This window comes from Glandiceps talaboti, chromosome 12 (assembly GCF_964340395.1).
Source record: "Glandiceps talaboti chromosome 12, keGlaTala1.1, whole genome shotgun sequence".
Taxonomy (NCBI): Eukaryota; Metazoa; Hemichordata; class Enteropneusta; family Spengelidae; genus Glandiceps; species Glandiceps talaboti.
The window spans coordinates 13,830,603-13,839,147 of NC_135560.1; positions in this window are offsets into that span (position 1 = coordinate 13,830,603).

Here is an 8,545-nt window from a genome sequence, read left to right on the forward strand (position 1 = left end):
GAAGTGCGTCACTAGAACATAGTTGCTAATTTGGTAAATATTCCTTTTTACAGAGAGTACAGCTGTCTATTAACAGATCTCAACTTTTTATGTGTACAAGAATAATTATTTCTGCATGCATAATTGTACTCCTAGTTGCCATAGAGATGTTAACGGTTCCGGCGGGGGGGGGTCCAGTTCCATATTTAGCGTATTAGCAATGCAAAAACTCGGTTAATAGCCTAATGCTAACCTTAGGATTGGTCATTTCGGTTGTGTGCAATAGCGTACCCTACGGGTTTCTGCGCTTTCGACGACAACGAGGGATATATATTCAATTTTGGTACCGCACTATGTTTTCTAATGAATTTGGAGTGGGAAAGATATATGGGAATTGCGACAATTCGACATTATATCCCATACACTGTATTACTGTATGTTTTATGTATGTAATCATGAATGAATGTGTACTATGTAATCATGTATGTACATGTATGTATGTATGTATGTATGTATGTATGTATGTATGTATGCATGCATGCATGCATGCATATATGTATGTATGTATGTACGTATGTATGTATGTATGTATGTATGTATGCAATTCGAAAATATTACTATACGAAAATAAACTATTTTATTCACCAGGCCCTATCGACTCTGAACCAACTTTAAATCACGTTTTTATCTATTTATTTATGAAGGTTAACCTCAGAAATTACACGTGATCAGAAATTACTCGTGAGAAAAATATTGTCATATAAGTCAGAAATCAAAAAATGGAGTGAGTTTGGCCCATTTAACAGCAACCGGTTCAAATATAACAATACCAATATAATGATCATCTGATAAAATTAAGGGTGATTTATTTTCATTAATATGTACTTGTTATTGTTCTAAAGCTGCTGTAAAACTAAAAAAGTGGATTTTTACAACAAATATGTGAAGTGATATAAATACCAAGTAATGAATGTATATATGTCACATGTTATGTAACAGTATCCCCTTTACACGAGATTTAAAGAAAGGAACCATGCTTGAATACGACATAAAGTCTGTGAAAATACAACAAATAGCTAGATTTTAAATATAATGATGGAGACAGAAACGACCATAAATTCCTGATTAATATAGGGGCTAAATGAGTTTTTGTATATTTATAGTTCTTGATCAATTTTACGCATAGTATGGATTCATCAAACAAATATGGATACTATTCAGTGAAAAGTGGTATGAGCTCAAAATAGTTCATGTTAATATATTCCAGATTTCAAATAAGTGATATACTGCAATAAGCAGATTTTGACATTTTACCTAGATATCGAAAGTCAAGGTAAAGTCTAATGAAACCATTGTGCCAATTTTGAATCAAATTGGAATATGCCTGTCAGAAATACAGCTGGTCACGCACTGACAGACAGATGGAACACATTCCTATAGGCTTCTCTGACCTACGTCAGTATTTGGGGCTACAACATAATACAGTCTCCTGTTATTCAATTCTATTTTTTTGTATAAATAGATGAAATGTCATTATAATTTGTATAATCTTTACTCATTATGGCAATGCTGCTCCTGGAAATTGCAGAACATTAATCAAGTTTGTCAAATGCGATAGTGAATTCTTGTAATGGTTCTCCTCCGAATTGATCACACCCGTGCGTCGATGAAAGTGTTGCCCTTTTACAATGACATTCTCTGTATGATATGTAAATTAAAGTAATGGAGTGAAGACAATTGTCCACTGACACATCACCAATATAATTGTTGTACTGTTGGAAAGATCGTAACATTAAAAGGGATTGTGCGTGTAAATTATCAATTGAAGATTTTTTTTCTGAATACATAGTATGGTGCGGCGTTTGAAAACATCTGTAATTTCTTAAAGTAGAGACTTAACGAGGTGAAAAGTACAAATTTAGAACCGCGTTGACACTGAGGAGACGCCATTAAACTGATGTATTACTGAACTATAAAAATCCCTAAGTCATTTTCACCATCATGTGTCATCGTCTGTGAATGCTCAGAGTTCTACATCATAAACTTCCAAACAGCATTTCGATGACGCTTTATCAATAGACTGACAAGTCATTAGTAGACTGAATTGATCAAAAAAAAACGTTCCTTAAGAAGTTACTTAATTGATAAAAACACGCACGGTTTTGTATATGTTAGTATTTTCGGTGGCTTGGGTACATTTTGTTTTGACAGATGAAAGTAAACACTGCAGACTCAAAAAGAAGAGTGGTTTAACCGGGTTTAACTGTCGTGGGTTTCATCATGACCATTGGTGATAAATGCAAGATGACATTGTGTAATTCGAAATGTTTGGAAATGGATGGTTATAGGACAGAGACGGATGAAACTGCCATCACAATGAACCAATCAACAATTTGATATGTTATTGCTGCAAATGGAACTAATAAATACACATGTATCAACTTTTCATCAACACGGTGTACACATATTGCTTAGAAATAATAAAAAAATAATAATTCGCAAAGTTTTGAGAATATATCTCATGCCAACGTAGTAAGTTATTATGATAATATTATGATGAGAGACGACTCCAGGGAGATGGTTCTAGGGTTGAAGACGGGATGGCGTCTTTTAAATCTACTTGGGTGCATAAATAATGTATTTCAATTGGTTCTTGTTCCCGTGTAGTGTGTGTCCTTATTAGCACACATTCCCTGGCAATGAATTTTGTTGCAGACGGGTCCCAAGTGTATTGCTTGATACGCAGTAAGAGTGCTCAGGATCGTTAATAACAGGAATTGGGTTCGACAAGTAGATTCTGTAAACATGTATTCAGCATTCTGCAAGGAGAAGGCGAGGTTGATACTAACAATGATAGAGAACCTGTTACACAGATAACAACAAAAACGATCAAGTCGGTTCCGCTGAAAATAAGCTTTCGTTTGTGTGGAGAGGATAATTCAACGCTTCTCTTTGCTTGAAGGTGACCATCAGTGGGGTGCCCCCCCCCCCCCGAGCAGCCTGGTGTTGCAGCCCAGACCCTATAGCCATTTACATCAATTAGTCTAAACAATATACTCCCATATATTCCCATTTTAGACCAACTTGAAGTTACTTTGGATTGGCTCCATTGCTCATCACGATATGAGCTAGATGCACTTGCTTAAGACATGCCTTCCACTGACAATTTAAACAAACATCTAAGACACACAAAAAACGTACACCGACGGCTAATATACTGCAAATTCTGATCTGGCTGACAAAAAATGACTTTGGAGTTATTTCTTTTAAATCTATTTTGATATATTACATGTATATATACATTTTTGACTCCTGTTATCCGATCTGATTGTTTGCTTTTTTGTGTATTTACGTTCTTGATGTCATTTTTACTTTTTTCTTGATCAGGTAATAAAACATATCATATGATAAATATATATATATATATATATATATATATATATATATATATATATATATATATATATATATATATATATATATATATATATATATATATATATATATATTTTTTATTTTTTTTTTTTTTATTTGATATTTTTTGGCATTTGGTAAAAGTATAACTATGCATAGATACACTCATCAAAGTTAAACCACGTACAACTCACATGTCGAAAGAACTGTAAACCAACATAGACATATGCCATAAGTTTCCAATATTACGTTTTCTGTCGTATACAATCACAATTGATGAAAGTAGGATGCGAACCGTCAGAGAACACGTTTAGATAAAATAGAAATGACAGTAATGTCTGTCGATAGATGGAATTCCTTAGTTATGATAAAGTGACTCTGCAAATAGGTTGTTTAACTAGTTCCTGGTCATGTCCAATGCCCCCGGCCACGTGTCATATGTTGTACCTTTACTGAATATAACGACTGTCACGTGACGCACCCTAGTAACTTACTTTGACAAGCAATATCGCCGTCTTCATTTTGCTGAATCGATAGAGTACAGTAAATTGCATATAATTGAACATTTGGATGCCTCCGTGCGTTCGTTTCATCGACAGAAATTAAACTGTGTGTACGTATGTAAACACCTGCCCCTTATTGTAGTGAAGTGCCTCACCATTTGATATTCCGACTGGCGACGAGATCAGCAGGAGGTCTATACAAGGCCAGGACAAAAATGGTAAAATACTCAAATCTTGCGGCTTGCAAAATGTAGACTGTTGGATCCTCCTTAGTTGATTGATAGAAAATTTGCGACATCGCAAAAGGTTCATAAGTTTAATTCATGAATAGCGAAAATATAATTGTGTTTGACGCGCCAAGCAGAAAGAATGTTTCGTAATCGTTATACTTGTTTCCATGGAAACGACACCAGGTATAATTGCGCATATATTCTATATTCTGTACGCTGCCTGTCGTACTTTCACCGTGGCGGGAATAGCAGGAATGTTGCTTATGACGTCATTCAAGTCTTAAAAAACATTCAATGAAGAGTATAATTCCAAAGTCTTGACGGTGCGTTTACAGAAAAAAAAATGAAAATTAGTCACTGACAATGCTAATGATGTCGGCTAAGATCAGTAGCAATCTAATACAATTTAACAACGATAATACCTTCACAAATATATCCATTTCAGGGTCATACTAATCAGATTACCATGTATATTACATAGAATTTAGTCTGCTATTTCACTCAGCTATTAAAGTTCCCGCCAAATCCCTGGCACGTATTCTCGTGTATTTTATATCTTATCTGATCCGATCCTTTTTACCAAACATAATTCAGGTTAAAACAACACTAACAGAGTCGATAGTAGTCAGTTGATATTCCAAAGTGCCACCTTTCGTTCAAGATTATGGAATCATAATTAAAAGTATAACCTAATTTCCATAGAGTATGTGTTTCATTGATTTTTTAAGTGAAGTATATTATTGTACCAATCATATTTCTGTGACAAATTAAAATAGTCATGTTCGCACTCCAGTTCATAAAATACTGTATAGGTAAAGATGATGATCGAGGCGAGACAGTGTTACTCGCTTGATTAATTATTAAAATGTAAGTTATTTCAGCTGGCATAGTGAACAAACATATAGTCACAACTAAATAGTTTAACATTAGTGTATGTGTGTGTGTGTGTGTGTTTGTTTATAGACCGGGGTCTATTTCATTCAGGTCCACTAAATTATACATTGAAAACGTTAATCACTTGAAACAATGTCATCTGGCTGGCAAATCTTTTTGATACCGAATTATTTTGTTAAGATAATGGTATCTCATGCAAAGAAGATGTAGTTATGCTATAGACGTGAACACTGTTTCATGTACAATTGTTATCATGATTGTAATTCTTGTTATTCTAGCTTCATTATATAAATTAATGCATTTGCATTTTTGTGAGTTTTTTTTCCATTTTCTTCTTGACGTAAAAAAAAAACTCTCTATGCTTTTGTCCGGATGATTATTACTAGTCACGGTGTTCAATGTGTTAGCATATTATCATGACTAATTCATAACAGTAGAAATGATGTAGGCTTGGTGTTTCACTCATGGAACATTACATTTTTGACACATAGATAGACATATTTCAACTCTAGACTAATAATAACAATAACAAATGACAGAGACACCACACACACACACACACACTCTCTCTCTCTCTCTCTCTCTCTCTCTCTCTCTCTCTCTCTCTCTCTCTCTCTCTCTCTCTCTCTCTCTCTCTCTCTCTCTCTCTCTCTCTCTCTCCTGGTGAAAATATTACACATGAACTTGATGGTTTTCATGACTTCATTAATTTATTTTCTAACTAATAATCAGCACATCTACTAGCTTACTTCTATATCCCCACTGTGCGCGGCACATATGTAAATCTCTCTTTTGCATTAGAAGTTGTCTAAGGGTGTGTAGTATTAAATGTCATGTTACAGGAGTGAAACACCAAGCTTACATCATTTTAGCTGTAATTTCGTAAAACACTACTGACGTTAAACAAGGTCATTGGCAATATCGTTCCGATCACCGATTTTTCATTTCTTCTCGTTACCACGATTACTAAAGTTTGTCTTTGAATATCAAATTACCTTGTTGAGCTCGTGGTAATTCTATCGGTCGTGTACCAAGGGATATCTTTGACTTATCAAAAACAGCTGTTCCGGTTTTTGCCAGGAAATAACATCACTGCACTCCTAAATACAAGTTTACTGAGTTCATTCAGACTTTTTGTCATCTCTGCCGACAATAGAATTATCACTTTAATATGCAAGATTTCCTGTCATTTTTTTTAGAACTATGAACATCAAACATTCATTCAGTTTTATGATATTAGTAGTAAACTTTCAATATTTTAATATTTCGAGACAACGGGGGAGCATTTATGTGATTGACAAGTTATGTAATGAGCCGTTGCCGATGGCAATACCGGTACCAAAGCACGAGTTCTAGGTCGTAATGACTATTATAAAATTCATCTAAAATAAATTGCGATAACAACACCCGAGGGCTATGGATGAGAAATAACTATACTTATATCCACACAGCAGGTTTCTCCCTTCATCTGTGTTTTATCTTGGAGTTATTAAAGCTGCCTCTGATGGACAAGTGATAAAGCGGTGCTTTAACATGTATCGGGTGGTAACAACGACTAGGCAGATGTAGTCATAATTACCCTACGTTTAACATATATAAAATTGCTAGTTTCAACGCCTTTCCTTTCCGGGTTTAACATTGCTTTTAATCAGTAGTATAATTTGCCCTTCTCTATGCACGTATTCTTTGGAACTTTATTGTAGACAGACAGACAGACAGACAGACAGACAGACAGACAGACAGACAGACAGACAGACAGACAAACAGACAGACAGACGGGCGGACGGACATACAGACAGACAGACAGACAGACAGACAGACAGACAGACAGACAGACAGACAGACAGACAGACAGACAGACAGACAGACAGATTTAATCCCATGAGTTTGAATGTCATAGATATGCGATTGATGCAGACACGACTCGACATAATCCACTGTAATAGGAGTATTTCATCAGATAGAAGCATATTATATATTAAAATTATCGTCTGTTTTGAATAAATTTCCTCTAACTTGACATTCCTTATTATCAACAATACTAATTACATGTTGTAGTAGCGCCTCGCCTTTGAACCAAAGCCTACATGTGGTGAGACCACGTCGTCGCCTGTATCAGGGCGATTGGCAAATTACTGGTAAAAATAGCAGAAACTCATTTTGAAGGTTGAGTATCCAACGTATTTACTGTTCCAGCTAGATGTGCTCACAGAATAATGTCACCAACACAGTCATTTCAATGACACAACAATAGCACAATATTTGACGTTAAAATATTTAAAGTTCACACCTTTTGAAACAATATGTTTACGTGTAGGTACAGAAATACTAATACAAAATGTACGTGATACAAAGTACCTTTCGTTACACAGAGTTCTATTATTTTGGGCCGACTTAATGAAATGCAGTATATGTCACCGTTGTGTACATTTCATAAAAAAGTACGCATAACCACAAAATCCATTTTACGTTCATCTATAAGACAGAGACAGCTTGAATAATTTCATGGTAAATAGTAATTGTTCGATTCTGAAATCAATGTCCAGCCTTTTTAAAAAATATTGTCAATATGATTTCTAAAGTCCATTGAAGGCATTATTTATAATATTTATTGTTAAGCCATGCTCATTGACATTTTTGAAATATTTCGTAGCTTATCACCTTCATGTACGATTATAATTAAAATCTGAATATTGATATACTAAAACTCGTGTCAAATATAGATTACAGTGTACTTTTCATTCATGTTTGACCAGCCACAAAAGAAAACACTTTACAGGAAATTGACAGTACAGTATTTTCTAGGGCAAACATGTTAAACGTCTATTTTAAAAAAATGTTACTGTTAGTCAATATGATGATCAAACATGGAAGAACAGTGTACATCGATTTTGCATATCATGATACAAAAATATGCGGTAGCCTTCATATTGTAGGAAACGACTCGAATCCCTCTTTCAAAATAACGGCACGTGTAATATGGGGTTTTAGTATTTAGTGTGACCGTGCAGTTGTGTGATGATTATATATTTTCAATATTACAGCAGTTTAGCATCCATTCAGAGGCCTTCGAGCCGAGTTACAGGTTGATGTGATAACTTTGATGTCGTGGAAAGAGAACGAATGGGGCAATTTAATATGGTCATTTGTTTAAAGAGCTCCTGTAGTATATACAATAACCGTTGATGAGGTTTCACATCAAACAGCGTCGACGTCATATACATTCGCGTTCCTATGGAATACTATTCTTCTCAAATAATGATACTCCTATTGACTTTTTTAAAACAGACGGTGAGGTCTCAATGGAGCCACGATCTGTCCTACATATATCGATTTTTGCTGCGATCAGCCTCGTCTTTGAACAGGCTAGCACGCTTATATAGCAAGTGATCAATTGACAAGTTCTGTTTAAGTGACCAGAATAGTATCAATATTGCTAGCTAAATATCACTTACCAAACCTTGTACGTGGTTACAAAACCCTTGAAGACTTCTGTTCACAAGTGTTTAATATCTGCAGTACACT